This window comes from Parasteatoda tepidariorum, chromosome 8 (genome assembly GCF_982258835.1).
Source record: "Parasteatoda tepidariorum strain Cologne lab strain chromosome 8, Ptep-v5.0, whole genome shotgun sequence".
Classification (NCBI taxonomy): Eukaryota; Metazoa; Arthropoda; class Arachnida; order Araneae; family Theridiidae; genus Parasteatoda; species Parasteatoda tepidariorum.
This window is the reverse complement of record NC_141762.1, coordinates 1,218,185-1,241,866: the sequence shown is the minus strand read 5'-3', so window position 1 is coordinate 1,241,866 and position 23,682 is coordinate 1,218,185. Positions and strand designations below refer to the sequence as shown.

The window sequence follows — 23,682 nt, the reverse complement described above, 5'->3', positions numbered from 1 at the left end:
TAACTAAACGGTTCATAACTATTAATAAAGTTGCCAAATGTAATAAAATATTTTTGCGCAAGAGCTAGTCTTTTTTTAAAAAAAAAATCAGGCATAGTAGGTATGGCTGGATGTTTGGCATTTACAATATATATATACAGAACTATAATTTTAAAAACCAGAAAATTTCCGGAAAAAGATGTAACCATATATGAATGAAAAAAATTATTAAATAGAGGGTTTAAATACCATATATTTTGGTTTTTATAACCAGAATTATGGTTTTTACTAGAAAAGTCATTCCCATAGAGCACGATAATTTTACCAGAATATTTTCTTCCGATTGAGCATGCAATTAACAAATTTAATGTATTCCCTCTTTTTTTTTTAAACTTTAATAATTAGATCAAAAGTTATTAAAAGTGAATCATTTTTATATTTTTGCCGACTTTACATATTAAGATTTACAAATGAAAAAAAAATAAATTCAAAAATCATTGAGTTCAGAGATCAGACAATGTTTTCATAACGAAATCAGTTTTTTCTAAAAATAAACGTTTTCTTAATACCAAACTTTAAAAAACTCTTGTTATCTACCTTTGATGTATTGATTAAAATAAAGCCTCTCAGCTCAAAGCTTTGGTTTCAGCTTACAATATCAACACAAACCGCTTTGATCCAGATTGGAATATTTGAGTCAGAATTTCACATGCTTGAATTATTTGTTCCGGGAACAGTCTAAGTAAGCATCGATTTTCCTGAATTTTCTCCTTACTAAGGAACTGATTTAGAGGGGTTGAGTCTTAAAGGGGTTCAGATTATCTGTTTGTCGGAAAAAGGATTACACACTGATTTGATGACACTAAATTTAGAATTTAAAGCAGTGTTAGGGATGAGATTTTCAAAACTTTTGTTTATGGGAAGCGAAAATGTGTTTACAAAGTGATTAGCGATGGGTTTTACAAAGTAAATGATAGTGTAAATTATGCAAATAATTTTAATGTGTTGTTTATGTTTAAAGTACGCGTTATTATTTGAAATTTAAAAATCAGGGAAGTTTAGAAGAATTAATCTTCATTTTGGAGAAACCAATAATTGTTTTAAAAAATAATAATAATGAATTATCTAAAAATAAACCAAACACATGCGGCGACGTTATTTGTGATTTGAATTTTTGTCTAAAAATTACATATCAAAATAAACTTTAAAGCTTAAGATTTTCATGTTAAGGATTTGTCATTTTGAAAAACAGCTTTGAATAAACGTGTGCTGTTTTTGTTTGAAGAAATCGCTATTGTTTGAAATAATAATTAAAAGTAGAAATTGGGTAAAATTAATGTGGGTAAATTTAATATAGTATTTTTGAATATAATAACTATACACAAAAAGTCATAAGAAAATTTTCCTAAAATATTTTTTTTATTTCTAACAAAAAGCCACACAGAGAAAGATTTTTTGATCAAAACTACCAGAAAGTGGTAAAATTTACCGTGTTTTTGGTTCTATAGAAATAGCATAAATAAGGTAAGTTTTACCCAAACACCTTGGTAATGATCTTAGTAAAATTTATAATAAAATATAGTTTTATAATATGTGATAAAAGTTGGTAATTTTATCATGATACCTTAGAGCAAGGTATAAAAACCTTTTATTCGGTTAAATTTACTTTTCAGTATTATATTTTTTATTAAATGCATTGCAATGAGAACTATAGCTTTTAAAACCCAAATTTCTGGTATTATACTGTTACCTTATAGATGGAAAAGTTACCAATTGAATTGTTCAAATACTGTATTGTTGTTGTTCACGTATGCCTGTTTAGGCAGAGGGGGTGCGATTGTTCTTGTTTTCTAGTAGCGCCATCTATGGCCAAGAATTCGACTTCTGCCACACCATACGTCTCACCCATTTATAGGGCAGACCCATTCATACATCCATTCATTCATCCACAGATCGTAATTTTGACCTGAATCGGAGAACAATCGATCTCCAATCCAGTACCCCCAGAAGTATTTATTTGTTATGGGAACATGGAGAACTTTTGCGACTCGACAGATTTAACGTGCATCAGTCACTTTACTACACGGGAAGTCTTCGGCCGGCGGGGTTCGAACCCACGAATTCTCGGACATGGGCCCATCGCCCTACCGACCAGGCTATCCCGGCACAAATACTGTATTTTTGAGCTCTATCATCATAGTTATGCTTTTTTTATTACCAGAAATGTCATTAGTGTACATATGGTAATTTTATTAGAATTATTTTTTTTCGTGCAAGATTCAACAATGAAGTAAATACAGTAGTACTTTAAGTACAGAAATATCTTAAACAACGGTTTGCAAAGATTTTGTATTATTTTCTTTATATAATTATAAAAACGAACATGGGCTGTTTTTGTTTGAAGTACGTGTTGTTGTTAAAAAATATATATATATAAATTAACACGAACATTATTCCCGGAGTGTTTTCGGGATGTAGACTTCATTTAAAATTAGGTTCATTCATGTTATTGAATGGGAAAAATAGTGCGTACACTTAAAAAAAAAATCTGTAAAATTACAGAAAAAAACTTAGCTGATGTGCTAGTATAAAGCCGTTAATTTCACTGAAAAATATTGTTATAAAAAGATGGAAGCCTATTTTTTACGTAGATAAATACTTTTATTTAAACAAGCAGAAGCTGTTCCGTTAACAAAAAAAAAGAAAGAAAAACTCTGTTATTTTAAGGAAAAAAAAACAGTATAAAATAACCATTTTGGTCGATGCAAGCCGAGAGCAGAATTTGCACGACGAAGTAACACAGAATTTGCCTCATCCGTGTCATCTCATTAGGTGACGTCATCTCACTCTGTCTCCTCACTTACTGCAGCTCTAGTTATGAAGAAAAAATCTTAAAAGTCTTCCTTATGAAAATGTTTCGCAATTTAACTTACCAAAAAAATTGTATCTAAGGACAGATACTATACAAGAAGAGTCAAATCGCAATTTTATTCATACAATATTCAACATCATAAAATAATTTCTAAAAATATCAAGTATAGAAAATAAACGTAAAATGATTTGTTAAAAAAAATGAAGTTACGGCAAGCAAATTGCATAGCAAAAATTAGAATGGTAATTAACAGTTTTGAACCGTTTATGATTAGGATGTACAATAGAAGAAAAAAAAACTGTTCTGTGAAAAACAGCCTTAAACCGTCAAATACACATTGAAAATATGTGTAGCGAGCACATAACTATTTAAAAAAGAAAAATCTGTATTTACTTTTAACAACTATTTTCCCCGAGAAAAAAAATTTTTTTTTCTGTAGAATTCACTATTATTTTTAATAGTATAGCTGGAAAACTTCTGTACAATTTTACACATCGGCTGAAAGTTTAGAGTGCTATCGACATGTCTTCAATTTATTATATTCAAAAAACCATTGTTTTTTTTCTTTTAAAAAAAACAGCTTTTCAATAAGTTTTATAAAGCAAGTGATTATATTTATTAAAGTGGTACCTGTCAACTTGACTTCCTGTCTACGTTAACCCCTATGTTCGAGATCTAAATTTATCTTATATGATAAAAAGAGTAAAACCTTTATAACCTGCTTATTTTGTATGTTGACCACTGAAATAAGTTTATCTACAATTGTTATGTGAATGCTATTCTAAATACTTTATAAATTGATCGAAGATATTTTATGTATATTAGAATTCTCTTAAGGAATTAGAATTTCATCGAATTGGTGAAGAAGTAAAAGTCAACTCTTTTGCGACATAAGAAAATTATTAATGCTGATTTTGTAATAATTATTTGTACAAAAGAAATATTAGGGTTGAAATTTATATGATGTTAAGAGTTTTCTCGTTGTATATGACCTTGTGTATACACTATATATATATATATATATATATATATATATATATATATATATATATATATATATATATATATATATATATATATATATATATATATATATATATATATATATATATATATATATATATATATATATATATATATATATATATATATATATATATATAGTTTTATTTAATTTTCACTATTTTAAATTGCAAATAAAATTTTTTTTACAGACGGAGGACTTAGATCAGACTCTAAGGAAGATGGCGCTGTAGAAGTTTGATCCGTTTTTATTTATTTGGTGTCTTTTTAACCGACCTGTTCAAACGTCTTTTGAGAGATTTGCATTGAAAATCAGCAAACTTTTAGTTGGTGCTCCGTAAGTATATTATTATTATTACTATTTTTACTTTGGTTAAGTGATAAACTTATCTAAGACTAAGATTACATTAATTTTATATGAAAGAAAACAAAAAGAATGTAAGTTTTGCTGTTGTAAACAAAAAGCCAGAATTCACGGGGCGAGTCTACCCATTCGTATTTAGTTTTAATAAAGCATAATAATATAATTTAGAACTTTGTTTAGATTAAAATTAAGTCATTTTAAATGAATTTGAGGATATTATTTTAATTCTGCATTGGTTAATTTATCATTAATAAGAAAATTTATAGGTTAAATATAAATGTAAATATAAAATATGTTCATTTTACCTATTTTTTCAATTTTTATATTACAAAATTAACTTTTTTTATTTAATGCAAGTCAAATGAATTATTACTTATAAATTATTATTACTTCCTAAAAGAATGGGAAAAGGAATTTTCATGATTCCCAATGTTTGAATTTCGATTTTGTTAATAATCTTTAATTATTATTATTTATTAATTATTTAATTGTAAATTTATATTAATATATATTAATATTATATATATATATATATATATATATATATATATATATATATATATATATATATATATATATATATATATATATATATATATATATATATATATATATATATATATATATATATATTAGTTGGGTATCCATTGTTTTTTATCAAATTTTGAAAGAGTTTATCGATTTATTCTTTGGAAAGAAACAAATCGATAAACTCTTTCAAAATTAGATAAAAAACAATGGATACCCAACTAAAGTAATAAAATTTTATATAAAATCATTGAATTAATCGTATATTTTTGTGGATATATTTACTAAGCATTTTCTTTGTTAATTTGTATAATTTTTTCATGTGCAAATCCATTTCGGGCAAATCCGTGGTTAAAATTATTTACTAAAAAATTCCTTTATTAAATAATTTCCTTTGTTAATCTATATAATTTTTCCATATACAAATCCATTTCGGGCAAATCCGTGGGTAAAATTATTTATTAAAAATTTCTTTATTAATTTATACAATTTTTCCATGTGCAAATCCATCTCGGGCAAATTCGCGGCTAAAATTATTTGCAAAACAGGCAATTTATGTTTCTCTTCTCTACTTTATATTTTTTCTTAAATAAACATCTATTTTTTAAAACTATTTATGGTCAACTTTTTTAAATTATCCAGTATAATATTACCTTGCGCACATCCATTTCGGGCCCATCTTTGGTAACTAACAAATCAATGCACAGAATAACAAATCACTTCAGCAGTGCAGTAAGAACGACACTTTAAAACCCTCTTGTTACACTCAATTTGCCCTTTTGTTTTCATATTTTGTAATCTGGCAATCTTGTTGCGAAAACATTTTTAAATCATTCATTTCCCGTCCATGTAATTACATCTGATTTCGCTACTCGCTTTATAGTCTATGTTTTATACCGTTTTTTCTCTTTAGTTTATTTTATTTCCTGTTTCCACATGTTATTTTTACTTATTTTTACTTATTGTGTTCTATTTTATTTGTTGTAAGTTTTGAAAAAACATTTTTTGAGTGCTCCTCACACTATTGTATTAATATATTTTGCTTTGGCTATATTGATACAATATCAGAAAGCACTCTTTTTTGCAGATATAATCGTGTGGGCTGATGAAAAGATTATATCTTTTTTTCCGGTTTTTTTTAAATAGAATTTCATCCTTTTTTTTTAAAGCTGCTGTTTGTTATTTTTTGATTTTCTTACTTATATTATCTCCCCCTCTTTTTTAATATGTCTATAATTTTTCTTTGTTTCATCTTCATTTTGAACTTATATAATGAGTTCTGTTTACTTGCAGCCTATGCGCAATAAAGGAAACTTATTGTTTTTCTTAACTTTCTTAACTTCATGCTTTCTTGTATTTATTTATTCATTATATATATATATATATATATATATATATTAGTTACTAATAATAAATCAGTTAGATTGATCATTGTATAATGTATCACTCTATATTGTATTACTCAATATTGTATTACTCAATATTGTATTACTCAATATTGTATTACTCAATATTGTATCACTCTATATTGTATGATTCTCGGCTACTGCGGTTGTTCCAGTTTTGCTTTTTAACATTTATTTCCATTTTCCAATGACAACTTTACGTTTTCTGCTTCAAAGGATTTTTGTTTCCTCATTCACGTATGGCAAGTCTTAAGAATGGGAGCTTATTATCGAGCGCTTGAACCATATCGACTTTTATTTATATCTCGATATTTTTGTAGCAAACGGAGATCCTCAAGTATATCATTCCGCTTCAGATTCCTAGGATTATTCATTTAATGTTACTGTCTATTTGTTTCATTTATTACACATATAAAATTAACTGACACTATTTATCTAGTATACCAAGATCAAGTGGATGACATTAGTAATATATTATTCTGATTATTTTTTAGTATGCTAATGGACTGATATGACATTTAATACATATAATAATATTAATTAACATAAAAACAAATAATTTGAATAGGTTAATAAATTATAATTATCTTTTTATATGTTAATTGATATGTTAACTGATTTAGTTTAAATTAGCGGATAAATTATCAATCGCAACTGTTTCGTTCCGGTAAAATGTTATTTTCGGAATAGACTAAAAAAATAACTGTTACGATATCACCGATAAGTTAAATAACAGCTTTCAATACAAACTATTATTTTATTCATCAAATAAATCTAACATGAAATCATTAGTTCTTTTATGACTCGAATAAAGACGATTATTCAAATAATGAATTACGTAAAAGTTACATGATTGATTTGGCATTTCGTAGAAAGTTAGTTTTCCTCAAAGAAGGCCGTTCCATTGTTTTGGAACGTTCTTTACTAGTATAAATCTATCGTCTGCAGGTTTCCCGCCATTGTCTCTCTATTGGTCATCCAAAACCGCTTTTCACCAAAATCAGCCACTTTCATCTTCACTCCGTCGTTAAATTTGCTTTCTAAGCAATAAATAACGTTCGAAGATGTTTTATGGCCTTCCCTTCGCCATTGAAAAGAACACCCGTGAGGAAGATGTTGTCTCGAAGATGTTAACCACCTTTTTACTCTTCTTTCAAGAGAACACACGAAGATAGAAAGCAGAGGTATTAAATAATTTTCTTTGGCAACAAAGCAAAGTCGTTTGCTAATGTAAAAGAAGACTAAAATCATTGGAAGAAACGAAAAAAAAAATGTCTATTAAGTCAAAACAAGAGGTATTTCAGAATGAATACAAAATTCTTTCAACTGAAGCAAATTTTTAATAAAGATGTTTTTTTACTCTCAAAGAAATTAAAAAAAAGTTACGCAATTATCTTTAAATTATTAGTCACAAAAAACTATCACTTTCAAAGTTATAACTAAAACCATACTAAAACCCCCGTTTTCATTTTCAAGCAAATATTTCAGAGTCTTTGTATGACAATAAAGCTATTTTACTTTAGGTGCCTGAAAAACAACAGAGAGTTTGAAAATTAATTTTAAAAAAAAGAAAGACAGACATATATGGATGCCTCGTGCTGTTTTAGGAGCTTACTCTTTATTTTTTCCCAATTTTAAAAATAGTTTCTAAGTTCATCAAAAAAATGGCGCTGCTGATAAAAAGAGCAACATTACTACAATTTTTAAATCATTGTTACATAGTTTTTCCCATTTAGTAGCGTCATCTGTTGGAAAACTTAGTAACTGATAACGAATCTTAGAGAAAATAAAAACTATAGTTTCTTGTCAGGGCTAAAGAGAATAGAAGGGCTAGTTCACTCCGCTCTTAGAGCTGAAGCTACGATTTCCCTCCTCATGACGTCACTGTGTCCACAGATCTCGGAGATCGTAAGCAAAGATATTATTTTATTTTATTTTTTTTAATGGCGGGCACTTGGAGCTATTGTCCATTGGCCACAGAAAGTGCCAGAACTGCTAATTCTCTTTTCGTTACCCAGTGGGCACCTGTGGCGAAGCCACGGCGGTGGAACAGCGTCGCCCACGTCACACTACCACAACCCGTTTATAGGGCGGGTCACATTCACACACAAAGGAGAAAGGACATAGAACACAGATAGAGGGAAAGAAACATCCATGCCTTGCCCGGGATTCGAACCCAGAACCTTTCTGATGCAAGGACAGTTCCCTGCCCCCTACACAGACTGGTCGGCGCAAAGATATTATGATAACTGCATTTTTCTCTTCGTAAAAATAAGTTAGACTTTTTCTGGTTATTAGCTTTCAAACTTTACGTAATTAACACATTATTTCCGTTCATAAACATAGTTCAAAAAAACTTTCTTGGCCATTATATTAAAAAAAATACAATTTTAAACTTATAAAAATGTTTTACTAGTTGACGAAAATGACACTATAAATACTTTATTTTAAAATGTTCAGTTTTAACTTCAATTATTAAGAAAAATGAAAGCATATATCGACACATTTTTTTATCTACATATTCCTTTATAACAATAAGTTGAGTTAAATTTAGAATCCCTGATTTTAAAATATGCCGTTAATAGCAATTTGTTCATACTTAATTATTAGGAAACATCAACCTTAAAAGCTAATTGCTGAAACAAAATAATAATTTAGGTTCATAATGACATTAGAAATTTTACAATTGTTTATAGATATTTAAATTTACGATGATATAATTTATAGATATTTAAATTTAAGAGAATATAATTTTTAAAAAAAATCATAAATATTTAGAATAACTACATTAAAAAATATATTATGAAATTAGGAGAATTCCAACTATATACTATATATTTTATTTGTACTTTTTATTTACATTTTAATTTTCTTTGACTTTATCCATTTTTTAATTTTTTTCACCTGCCTTTCTTTTTGAAGTAACGAGGCGGTTTCTATTTAGATAATGAATTTTTTCTTAACGACAGAATAAACGTATTGCTGTTTTATATTAACTGTGTCATTTCGGAATCTATTCTTTACATAGTTGTTCATTTACTTTAGGGAACACGCGGAAAATTATATTTTTTCCTTTTGTTTCTCTATAAAATGTTTTCAAGTTGCAATCGTGCAAACTGGCATTTCGATAATAGTTTTAAATTCTTGTAAATTCACTGCAAAAACTGAGGAAAGTCATTATAGAAAATAACAAATGTCTTAGAATATCTCGCAAAAGGAAATGCTCCAATATTAGTAAGAGCTAGTAGGGCCGAACGCTCCGTTCCTGAAGTAAAAGTGCGAGCTTTGCGCCAAAGTGACGTCACTAGAGAAAATCGGAGGATTGGCGCGGCGAGAGCTACTTCAAAGGAATGAACCAGCCCTTCTATTCTCTTTAGCCCTGGTTTCTTGTGCATAACGTTTCCTTCTGTTTTCCTTTTAGTAGGTTTATCAACGAGTCATTTTCGAAACTCTTGTTAATCTATCTTAAAGTTGGAATGCAAGCTTGAACTCCTTTCTAATAGTATCCAATATAACATATATTTATGAGCCAATTGTAAAGGGTTTTTCGTCTGACAGAAAAATATTCTATTCGCTCAATCTAAACGAAAAGAAAATTTTATGAATCCAATTTCCTTATTTAGAAAGTAGCTAATTAATATTTTGAAATAATTTTTACCTCACGTCATTCATTGAACCATTGTAATTTGGTAACTAGGTTCGTGAAACCTAGTTACCAAATTACAAAGTCAGAAGTATTATTAAAACATTTTTAAAGTTATTTTATAACAGCTTTCCTGGTCACATCATAAATAAGGATAGGGCACTTTTTATAAAATTCTCCATCTAAACTTATCAGTAGTTAACTTTGTGTAACTACTCATTATTTTTCAAATGTCAATAAAAATGTTTTGTTAAATCAATGTTGTTGCTTTGTTAATTTGTTTTGTAAAAAGTTTTTTTTTCTTCATTCGAATTAGATTGTTCAGTTTGACGGTCAATAACAATGCAAATCGGTTAAACTGAAAAACAAAATCAAGCCATTCAGTAAAATATCGATATTTTCTAACGAAAATAAAATTTCATTAACACTTTGCAGTACTGTACATCCATATATTTCTTATGTGAATTTTGAAAGATAAAATAGTGCTTAAAATAATGTCTTTATTCTTTCTTTTTAAAGTTTCATTATGTTTTGAGAATTGTGTCTGCATTTTAAGTTTGCAGGTAAAAGGCTCAAAACCTTTAAATACATGTATAATTCTTAAGATTACTAAAATGTCTTATGTATTCATTCATAAGACATTTCTTTCTAATTTAATTAAATTTTAAAACTAATATTTAAATATTTAGAATCTAATTTATATTTTACTAACTTGTTAAAATATATTTAGAAATTTTTTTGAGACTTTACACTATATATATACTTTTTCTTTAAAAAAAAGTTAGAGGGTATTTTTTTTAAAATTAACTTCAACTTCTACTATTCTATTTCTACTAAAAATACTTAACTCTTTGACAGAAACAATAACGGCGCTTCTTTCAGAAGACTTATTTAGTATGCGAAAGATTCCGGAAAAAATAAAGGGAAAAAAAGCTGGTACCTTGTATGCAGGATACGTTAAATCTATTTTTACCTTAAAATTTTATACCAAAATTTTCTCAGTAATGTTTATCAAATCAGTAATGTTTATCAAATGTTTTTCTCAGTGTGTTTCATTGATTTTACAATAAATATTACTGTATAAAAATTACGGTAAATTAGAATACGTGTTCTGCAAAATTTTGCAGTTAAAAAGGATTTCACGGTAAAAAGTACTGGTTGTCCTCTCTTTTTCGGAGTAGATATGTCATTATTATATCCAAGTGTAGTTCATCAAAAGTGTAAAAACCGAGGATATTTCTAAAACCATAATAGTAAGTTGAGAACCTAGTATTAAACATTGTGTCCCAAATGTCATACAAATAATCTTGAATTTTAAAAAAAACAGGTTTTTAATTAAAAATTGTGAATATTTTATTGATTTCCTAAGTATAAAGTATAGAATTATGTATGAATAACATATTGAAAATAGGGTATTAGTGATTTTGATGGTATGTACAAAATGTTTAGTCAAAAATTTCAAAAACCATTTTTTGCAGAAATGTGTCTAATTTTTATCAATATGCTGTTGAATTTTGTCCTCCAGGCGTAAGTAGTTATGGGCTTATAGTGACATACATATGTCTAAGAAATAAAAATAAATAAAGAAAGAAAAAGAAAACTTTCACAAGCGTTTGAAATCTAATGATTCAAGTGGCTAGTTAAGCTCACCAAAATCAAAAATTGGAAATGGTTAAATTATTAAAGTAATGTTCAAAATGAAAACTCAATATTCTTTCGTGTATTGCTTCCTTTTTAATATCACTTGACCATCAGCTGCTTCGATATAGTTTCTTCTCGTGAGTAACATTCATGACCCTCATTTAAAATTTTGCGTTAATGTCGGGGCAATCTGCATGATACCATTAAAAACAGCTTTTTAAAATCACAAATAGTAAAAATGTATTAAAAAACAATGCGCTTTCCAATGTCACAATGGTACATTTTTATCAGTAAAACAAAAATCAGATAAAAGAGATGATAAAAAGAAAAGTGAGCAGATAAAAAAAAATGTCTTTTATCCTACTAATAAATACCATTGTAACAACGAAACGTGTATTGATTTTTAATAAATTTTTGCTATTTGTGATTTTAAAACGTTCTTTTCAATAAAATCTAATCCTATCACCAAAAAAAAAAACTCTCGTAATTTTATATCCTTGATTGTTGGTGTGTTCATATAATATATAGGTTAGGAAAAAGATTAAATGATTTGCAATTTAAATTTTATTAGAATCATATTTGATTTATCAGATTTTCTTAAAAGTATATTGAAGATGTATGAAAGGACATCAAAAAAAAAAAAAAAACGGTTTTTAAATCATAAGAGATAATGAATTAAATTCAAATGCATAAAGATACCTTTTTGCTAACACAAAAATAAATTATTCAATGTGTAGCTTAAACGGCATGATAAATCCTGCTATTTTCAGTATTTTATGGAAAATAATTAGAATATTAAAAGTCAATTAAGCTTTATAAATAGAATTTAAGTTCGTTTAAACATAAACCTAACTTCATTCACGCAATCCAACAATAATGGCTCGTGTTTACTTATTGATTAAGGTTCGTAAAATTATACGAAAACTGAAAGCGATTGCATTTTTCTTTTTAAAGCACAACATGATTGTTTCCAAGGATGTAAAACTGTCATTAAAGAAAAATGCTGTGTAAATATAATCATTTAATCAATATGGGAACCACTTGGTTCAAATTTGGCGCTAAGTTGCAATTTAAAACTTTGTTTTGCGCCAAACTCTATGGGAAACTAAATATTAAAGTTGTAATTAAACTAATTTTAAGACTAAAAATGTTTTTATTCAACAGTTACTTTTGTTTTATTTTTTAAAACTAGTATGCATTCTTACATGGTTTTAATCTTTAAAGCAATGGCACGAAATAAACACCAACATTAAAAACGTTAAACACTGACAATTTTCTCGAGTATACTGTTTGGATCACTCAGTCCAAAGTATAACTAAAAAAAATTTTTTTAGCCCTAACATTCCTACATTTATTTCGTGCCAACAAACATTTTGAATAGGTTTTTACGTAATAATTAAAGCAGTGAGTAGCAATATAAGCACAAAAGTGTTAGTTTTAAAAACGTCTTTCTAATAATTGTTTGGCAGTTAAAACGTTAAAGTGTTCTATAAATGGCACACTATAAATTTAAAGTCAAAAAATTAAAAAGAAATATTTGTAAATATTTAGTTTTTTTCGCGTTTTAATTTCGTGTTTTGTTTTGAATTCAAAACAAGAAATGTATCTAAGAGAAAAAGTGCATTTCTCATTAAATAACATTCAAAATCAGTTTCAATCAAAATTCTCAATTTTGACTACCTAAATTACTAAGTTACTTAAACTTAATTTGAAAATAATGCATATTTTCAATACAATACAATTTAAATAAATTAATAAATACCTATTATATAAACACTACACACGTTTTAAAAGCTAAATTGGTCATAGCTATTTCAAAGATTAAAAAAAAGTTACCGAAAAAAAGTATTTATTTTTAAAACAATTATGCTTAAAAACATATTTAAATCACGTAGAAAGGTCTTTTTTTAAATAAAAACTATCCAACAATATGAAGCAAACTGCAAACGATGAATTTAAAATTATTGTTTGTTGAATGCTATTCTTAAAATTTGGTTACATCTTTAAATTTTTCACACTTTTTAAACATTATATGCGCAAGTTAGCAACCTCACACCAGCAAAGCTAGTATGTTTTAACTAAGGTCACCTTCCAAATCGCTTATTTGGCGATACTGTTGCATAAAATCAATCTAAAATGATTCAAGCATTATTAATCCCTGGAAAATATGCAAACGGTTTTGAAATTGTTGCCGAATGGCAACATAAATGAAAAGATATTAAAAATAAAAAACAAACGATTTTTAAATTGCAAGCGATAGTTCATACATAAATAAATACAAAACCCTTGATTTTGAATTCGTATTTTTAATTTTAACTAAACAGGTGAAATAAAAAATAAATCGGATATAATATGTAATGAAATTACTAAAATTTATTCTGAGTTCGTGCGATCCCGTCATATGACGCATTGAAGCCAAGCCCTCATCTTTTACAGTGCTTGGCTACCTTTTCGCCGTCGCCAAGAACGACCGGCACAAGATTAGGGGAAATATAGAGAAGAGAATCATCTTCAACGGAAGAGGTGGAGGAATTGTTCATAGGTGATGTAACGATTCGCGAACGTGAGTTACTCTGGAATAAATCCAAGGTTTTGCTTTTGAAAAGGGTGAGTGAAAAAACTAATTTTTTTATTAAGCGCTACGATATTAATGACTTTTCCATTGTGGTATCTGGCACTGTCATTTAAAGGAGGAATGAACAAATTGCACCGGTGCTTATGTACCTAGGAACATTAGTAGTAGTAATCGCTTGCTATCGAACGTTTTTCATTTTATAGTACTGTATTCGAAGTGACATTCAAAACAAATGCAAAACACATTTTTGAAATGCTGTCAGATGTTTTTTCTGGCATAAATTCAGAACTATTTAATGCAAGGAAAAAACCCAGCTAGCTCTATTCTATTTAAAGTTTCATTAAATGCAGCTCTCCCTTCACAACTGAGAAAAAATTTTACAAATATATATGATTGCCAATCAAAACAAAAATTTATATTTTATCTTTATAATTTAAATACAAAAGCTAATGTTCATAATAAGAATGTTTGGAAAATGTATTCCAGTGTTTATATTTTATTAAATTTCACTAAATCATTAACTTATTTTGCTTTTAATATCATTTTATATACTTTATTTTGTAGAATAATCTGAACTTAGAATATCCACATTAAAATTATACTTGTTAAGAGGAGAGGGAAAAAAAGTTTTATTGAATGAATAAAACTTACGAGATAATTGAATCCCTTAAAATAATCTATTTAATTGATTAGTTAATTAATTATTTTTTTTGTTATTTTGTTTAGAAGTGGATAGGTTTAAGATTCAGTCTGTGTGAAATAATTAAAAGAATTTATTTGTCCCATTATATAAAACGCATAAAATATATCTTTAAAATTAGAAAAGATTTGTTTGTATTTGTGACCCATGCAACTTTTAATTAAGCAAATATTTTAATTGGGTAACAATATTTTTCAGAAGATGAGAAGAAAATTGTTATGAAACTATTTAACTTGCATATTTTTATATTCCATCATTATTTACTTTAATTACAATATTAATCTCTAATACTAGAATCCAATTCTATACTAGAATATTAATTACATGTAGATTAGACTAAAGCAAACAATTAATTAGAATTAAAACATCCATACTATAATAATTTTATAAGTTTAAAACAGTTATTTTCTTAAAAGAAAAATAAATTAGTTAGTGTTTTTACGATACCTCGTTAAAATTGTCAAAGGGTTATTAGCATCGATGGAAAAACTTGTCTAATTTAGTAACATTAGGTATACTTTCTGACACGGCGAATCTCGCTCTTTCTTTTTATATTTATTTATTTTTGTAATTTTCATTATCTTCGGGTATAATAGTTCACTTAGGAGAAAATAGGATAAACATACATGCAAAGGATTACATAAACATACATGCGTAATAAATTCTGTTCAATTCGCAATATAACTTAACAATTTTTACATCCGAATTAAGTAAACATGTTTCAAAACGCTAATTTTAAAAATATATAAATATAAAGAACTTAATAGAATCCCTTAACTATCATGTACATATCACTCAAAAATAGTTTTTCTATGAAATATAGTTTATATCATTTTCTACATTTAAACTTTAATCGAATTCATACATAAAAATTCATCATATAAATACACTAGGATAGAAAAGTACTTAAAAAATGAAACTCAATATTAATGTACCGTTTCTAAATAAGCAAGTTTTAAACCGAAATATATGAATACATGTACAGGTAAATTTTAATTAGATACACAAATAAGAAATATATCATATAAATATATAGGGGTGGAGAAGTTGTTAAAATGAAACTCTAAAATATGTTTTATAACAACCCTATTAGAAAACATGTGCTGTTTCTTAATGGGATTCACATATGAGAAACATATCAGATAAATTTTTAGGGGTACACAAGTTCTTGAAATAAAATTAAAATTCCAAACGTGCTTCATAACAAACATATATGAAAACATGTGCGGTTAAGTTTTAATCTGATAATTATATGAGAAATAAATTAAATAAATATATGAGAGTAAAGAAGTTTTAACAATAAAGCTTTAAAAAATAAAAGCATAGTCTCTGAAATTCATAAAATTTACAAGCGTCATACGCATCATTTAATAAAACCTAAAAGAAACAGTTTCCAAACCCTTAAGAACAGAAATCCAGTACGACTGTTATAAAATTATCGAAACTTAAAACACACGCATACGCAGCTATGAAAGGGATAAGAGATTAAATAACTTCAGCATTTAAAGAATAAATAGAATGCGTGATACTATTAATATTTAACGAAGAAAGAAAATTCTAACAAGCAAGTAATATTGGTTACTGACTTTGGATTATAATTACAGCAACTAAAAAATGTAAGTACTAAAAAAACGGGGAAAAAAGCGAAAACACGGCAACTGGTTTGATTAGGTCACAAAATAAAATAAAATAAAATTGAATATTTGAAAAGCAATCCTTTATTTATCAAAATAATTCATACTATATACATGTTTGTGAAAATTTCAACAGCACAAAGGAATCATACAAATTGAACCAAACTTGCATGAAATGTAAAGTGGAGTAAGACATGCAATCACAAAGTGAATGCGCAGGTGCCGCCTTTTATAGCGCATGTTCATTTATGCCATGCAGTTGCAATTTTCACAAATATTAATGTATAAAATGACACAATACAAACAAAACGACATGTATACGATAAAACTGCCAATTCTGATTTTGTATTCTTTTGAATTGTTTTTTTTTCTAGTGGAGGGGGGTATTTTTCCTTATATAGGTACACAAAAATTCTGCATTGTTTTTAAAGAGACATTCTTTAAAACATATACTTAATGTTCATAAATTTTTATATCTTTTATATACCTGAAAATAGTACATTAATTTCAGGTATATAAATGAATAAAGTTTCATTAAATATAGGAGCATGCATATATATATATATATATATATATATATATATATATATATATATATATATATATATATATATATATATATATATATATATATATATATATATATATATATATATATATATATATATATATATATAATAAATAAATAAATAAATAAATACAAGAAAACACTAGGAAAGTTAAGAAAAACAATATTTTATATATTATAATATATTATTATACAAATATATTATTTGCAAAGCAGGCAATTTATGTTTCTCTTTTCTATTTTATATTTTTTCTTAAATAAACATCTATCTTCTAAAACTATTTATGATCAATTTTTAAAATTATCCAGTATAATATTACCTTGTGCACATCCATTTCGGGCCCATCCTTGGTAACTAACAAATCAAAACTCAGAATAACAAATCACTTCAGCAGTGCAGTAAGAACGACACTTTAGAACCCTTTTGTTACACTCAATTTGCGCTTTTGTTTTCATCTTTTGTTTTCATATTTTGTAATCTGGCAATCTTTCTGCGAAAACATTTTTAAATCATTCTTGAAAAATAACTGTCCATGTAAGTTGTTATGATTTTGCTACTCGCTTTATAGTCCCCCCTTTTTAATGTTTTTTCTTTTTATTTTATTTTTTCTTTTTATTTTATTTTATTATCTGTTTTTACATGTTATATTTACTTTTTATGATCTATTTTTATGTGTTATTTTATAAAAAAATTTTTTTGAGTGCTCCTCACACTATTGTATTAATATATTTTGCTTTGGCTTTATTGATACAATATCAGAAAGCACTCTGTTTTGCGGATATAATCGTGTGGGCTGAAGAAAAGATTATATCTTTTTTTTTCCGGCTTTTTTTCCGGTTTTTTAAATAACATTTCACTTTTTTTTTTTTTTTTTAATAAAATGTTGTTTGTTGTTTTTTTTTTTTTTTTTACTCATTATTTCCCACCCCCTTTTTTTCATATGTCTATAATTTTTCTTTGTTTTATTCTTCATTTTGAACTTATATATATATATATATATATATATATATATATATATATTATATATATATATATATATATATATATATATATATATTATATATATATATATATATATATATATATATATATATATATATATATATAAAATACAATAAAAAATGTATTTAAGTAACATATCGCAACTTCATTGATATAGAAACAATATTTTTTCACGATTTTCAAAAAGAATTAATACTATTTTATAAATAATATTGAAAAAAAATTCGGATAATTTTTGTGTTCCTTACCTCGTAAATACTTATGATGCACCAGAATGTTTTTCAATTACTACCTTCGAGGTAATCTTGATTTATAATTTTTAAATTTTTGTTCTTGTACAGTGACATACTATCCAGACAAGAGTAACTGCAAATTCAGTATTTTTAAAAACGTGAATGACATGAAAATGCCCAAAGCTACATTCATGTATATATTGTACGTGGATGGTCACCCTATAGCACATCGATAAGAATATTACTACAAAAATAATTTTTAAAAATTATAAATATATACATAAGGAATAGTTAAATTATAATTAAATGAAACGTTTTTAATGTTTTGGAATTTTTTTTAAAGCTCGTGCATTTTAATCACAATGCAATTTTAATCCCAATTATGCGCAATTTGAATTTTGTACTTCTAATTATATGTACTTTTAAATTCGCGATGATATCTTGAATAGATTTTCTTGAAGGCACATTTTTCCTTCATGAGTTGTAAGAAAAATATTCTTTGCAAAAAGTTCGATAGAATAAGAGTTCCACCCGTTTACTGTGATAAATTATTTGTCACAGATTATAATTATTACAAGAATCAAACTTGTTTAAATGTTTTCATTCCCATCTTCTTCAAAAATTCTCTACATACTTGGCATAGATTTCATAACAACTAATTTTTAGTTGGTGACCTCTAATGTGACTGTGTTTTTTCCTTAATTTTAAATAAGGACTCTAAAATATATATCGAATAAAATGTCTTTCAATGGATAGAATTTACAAAAGAATTAGCTTGCAGTATTATTCTTAATCGATAATGAATCAATTAAGCAAGATGATTATAAATCATTTCTTGTATGTTGTATGGCAACAGTCTGGATGAAAAATAGAACAGCTATGGTGAATAATATTTGCTAACCTTCTGAATAAGTCTATCTTTTATTAAAGTGATAAAACAACACTTCAAGCTATTTCAAATAAACAGACATTTTATTAATAATAAATAACTTTATTTCACAGCTTACGTTGAATTTTCCCCCAGTTTACATTGATGGTTCTTCACAAGAAGGGATATTAGGATCGGGAACCGAGCTAGCTATCCATGACACTATCAAAAAGCCACACAAATTCCTGCAATTTATTTAGGAGTTTGAAAGGGAATCTGCTGCAAGATTTTTCTTTATTCAATTGAACGTCATTGAAAAGGGAAAATTCAGAGATCTTGATTTGTTCAAAAATATGACGTCATATAGACTCGAAGGAATTTTGGGGATTTTCTTAATGAGTATTATTACCGATTAACTCAGATAATAACCTTTTAATTGGGATTTTGATTATTTATGGCTCTTTGTGAAAAAAAAATGCTTTTCTATTTCTTCAAACTAAAAAAGAAATATATTTTAAGCTATGAATTCATGTAGAAAGACTCGGATGAAATATAAATTAAGGGTGATGATTCCAGCCTCGAGGTAACATTATTACCTTTTACACAATAAAATAGCTTTGGACATGAATGTTTTCTTATATTTTTATTCTTATTTCTTGTATTCCTTCTATGTTTTATCAACAGTTAAAATAATGTTAGAAAGTTTTATACCAAAAAGGAATTTTATATTAAGCATTTTTATACTAAGCATTTTTAGATTAAGTATTTCTATATTAAGCATGGGTGCTTTTTGAAGTGCGTTCAAGGTTAAATATGTATCTCTTGAATTTATAACATATTTTATCCTGAATATATATATTTTTTTAAATTCAGGGTAAAATTTGTTTCTTCTGAATGCATTGTAAAATATAATGTAATTACTATTTATTAATTTAATTGTGATTTTCTTTTGACATAATATCTTTAATTAAAAGAAAATATACTTTTGATATTAGGTTTTAAATAGTGATGGATGTAAATGTTATAATGATAAATAATAATGTAAATTAAAAAACTATCTATGTAAATATTCAATGGAATGCCTTATTATAATGTGTTACTTATTACACATAATACTTAAAATCATATGATATAAAATAAAATATAATTCACTTTTTTCTAATGGGCCGATTACTAAAAATGATTTCTAGTTTAGTATTAACCCTTCTTAACACCCTAATCAGTTAGGTTTTTTTTAATTTCCTTATATTTTTTCAATGATAAATTATAAATATAATTAAATTTTCAACAAATAACAAATCGTTTTACTAAAGACGCAAATTATTTATTAAAGTATGAATTAGAAATCAATCTTAACAGAATTATACGAGTCACTTATTTATTTTAATTTTTTAATAGATTGAAATAAAAGAGTTTCTAAATAGAGTGAATTCAGTGAATTCACTGTTATAAGTTGGTTGTTTATTTTCCTGACGAAAAAACAAATTCCTCTTCATTATGTTTGAAATTTATCTTAAGTCGTTAGTTTCCATAAAGTCCTTATTTAAGACTCACCAAAATGAAGTCATATTTTTCTCCTGTTATTTACAGAATATATTAATGTATCGTTGTGTAATCACGATTGATGACGACCACTACATGGAACGAAAAATTAGTTGCTTTATATCCCTGTTCCTTAATTTTCCTTTATTTTCAAGTGTTTGAAGTTAGGTTATTGTTCTGAGAAATAATACCGTCAGGCAAATAAATATCATCTTGACAATTTTGATACAAAATTAAAGGAAGTTCTTATGGTCATTAGAACTCAAAAGAGTATTATGAATAGGAAATATAAAAAATAGTGACCCAATAAATATTGTTCTGCAATATTGATGGAGATAATAAATTTACAAACTTTTTAAATTAACTTTTAAAATTGTAAATATTCCCATAAATGTATTATTTAACACCTACTAAAAATCTTTTATGAATATAATTTTAATTAAGTCTATATTTAATTTTTTTATAAGTCTATTTTTAATTTTTTTTGCTTAGTTTTGAGTAGTAAATCATATTCTCTGCAATTATAAAATCAAAATTTAAATGTCAATAGCTCTTTCTAAAATTTAATAAAAACAATTATAATAATACTAAAAATGAAAATCATTTTGAAAAAAATTTGACTTTTCAATGCAAAAAGTAACACACACACACACACACACACACACACAAACACACACACACACACACACGCACACGCACACGCACACGCACACACACACACACACACACACACACACACACACACAGATATATATATATATATAGAAAGTGTTTTTTTTTCTCCATTGCGTTTTGTAGTTATAAAAATAATCTCACCGTATGAAATTCCGGGATAAATTATATAAAGTACAGGCGCTTATTCGAAACAAAAAAAACAGTTTATACCGTATAATCTATTTTTACAGTAAAATATTATACCGTATTTTTTTACAGTAATATATATTTTATTAGAATCAGTGATTTTACTGTAATTATTAATGTAAAAGTTTTGTTTTCGTTACATGTTCCTTGAAAAATGTGTTTTACGGTAAAATCGTAATTTGATCGGAAATTGTTTGGAGTGCAATGTTTAATGGTTCTGATATTTGATAGTCTTTTATTACTATTTACCTTACTTGGTAATTTTGGAAATTGTCATTATACATTAATTAAAATAACTATCAATAATAATTAAGTGCAAAATTAAGTCTAAAATATTCATTTAAATAATATGCATTGAAATAAATTAATCTTTTTGTGTATATAATAGCATGAGTGATAAGAGAAATTGGGGTACGTTACCGGACTTTTCAAGAACTATTTTATCGTAGAAACAAACGAAGCTATAAAAGAGAATTACATTTCTTAATGTTTATCTAGAATCATGTTATTATGCACATTTTTCGCCAATCGCATCAAAAGAAAAACGTAAATTTGTATCATTTAGAAATGAAGTTATGAATTGTAAACTTAAATATCTTGATATTGTGATGGAAATCGGAATAAACTCGAATATTACTTTGAAATAAAAACAAACTTTAATACTTATTTTTTTAAATACCTAAATTTAACATTCGCTAAAATTTTTACATCACAGTTGAAGCATGTTTAAAATAACTAGAATCTGTACAGAATTGGCATTTTGAGCAAACTGATTGAAATATTGTCTAAAATATTCTTGATAATCACATTTTTAAACTATGCATTCTAAATTTGGTCGTCAGATGAACTAAATTTATAGGTTTTTAATCATATTGTTTAATTTGTTATTTAATTATATTATTATTTATTATATTATTTAATTTGTTATTTAATTTATTTTATTATTATATTTAATTTATTATTTATTATATTATTTAGGTCGCTAATATTATTATTTAATTACGCAGAACTCTATTATTTTTAATATTAAGATACTAAATTTTAAAGAGCAATACTATCATTTTTTAATAAATAAATAAATACAGTAATGTATAAATATGGTAAATATTTATTAAATATTATTAGTAACATTTACAACTAATTGCATTACAATTCATTTACAATTTTACGATTTATTGCACAAATTATTATCTAATTATACATATCAGTAAATTTTAATATTTGAAACATAGCTCTTCATAAAGATTGAAATAATAATAAAATAATAATTCCCCAAATATTTAAAAAGCAATAAATTATAAGAATAACTGAAATTTTTATTTAATCGTATATTTAATATTTTGATCAAACAAACATATGACAAAAGCTCTTTCAAATATTACGACACAAAATTCTAGCATTACATTTTCCAATTGTATTCCATTTTAGATTCTCAAAGGAACTAAAGTGCAATATTTATGAAGTATATTTAAATAAGATTCCGTGATAATATTCCCCTAGTCAATTGAAATAGTTAAAAGTCGAAGATAAAATACAATTGAAATGACAATTGCTCAGTTGAACTGTTAATAAAAATGTGCCTTATTGGGAAAATAAAAATAAAAAAAAGTTTTACAATGAATTTCGTAATATCGAAAACAGTAGTAATAAATGTTATTTTTAAAGTTTTTATTGATAATAATTAAATATTTGTATTTAAAATATAATGATAATACTTGTTTATACATTAAATGTTTATAAACAAATTATTGTATATTTTTAAACATTAAAACATTTTTATGAAATCATTTCGTAATTGCTTTTACTTAGAGTAATTATGTACGTCTTTATTTTATACTGATTAATAATGAAAATAAATTATGCCATGATTTTTAAAGAAATTATGTAGTTAGATGCAATTTAAATTAATGGAAAACTATTGTTCAAAAATAACTTTTACATTAACAATTCTATTAATGAACAAAATGGTGGGCAAGATTTAACTGCATTTGTGTTTTATAAGCTTTTAATACCTTACATTAAAATATTATTTCAAAACCTATTTTTATTCCATTCAAATTTCATATTTTAAACTCATAATTTTTTAATGAATCTTGCATAATTTATACTTTTTTATTATTTTATAACCCTTTTTGTCCAAGAAATTTGTGTATTTGAAGTGGGAATAAGGAAGAGTATTCTCTGTCAATGTCTTAAGAGGCAATGAAATCCCGTTTTAATAAAAAATAAATATAAGAAAATA

At 25.9% G+C, this 23,682-nt stretch overlaps 2 protein-coding genes across 4 annotated transcripts in view; one reads left to right on the top strand and one right to left on the bottom strand.

Moving 5' to 3' along the window:
- Positions 1-23,682, bottom strand: part of LOC107440814 (uncharacterized) — a 688,492-nt gene that overhangs the window by 340,569 nt on the left and 324,241 nt on the right. The gene's annotated exons all lie outside the window — the stretch shown is intronic.
- Positions 13,919-23,682, top strand: part of LOC107440819 (tetraspanin-4) — a 244,927-nt gene continuing 235,163 nt past the window's right edge. For 2 of the 3 annotated variants that reach the window (XM_043040730.3, XM_043040727.3), the window contains exon 1: positions 13,942-14,063. The gene's annotated coding sequence lies outside the window, so the exon portion shown is untranslated. Of the gene's footprint in view, positions 14,064-23,682 lie in introns of all 3 variants that reach the window. The other variant, XM_043040728.3, reaches the window with a different exon arrangement.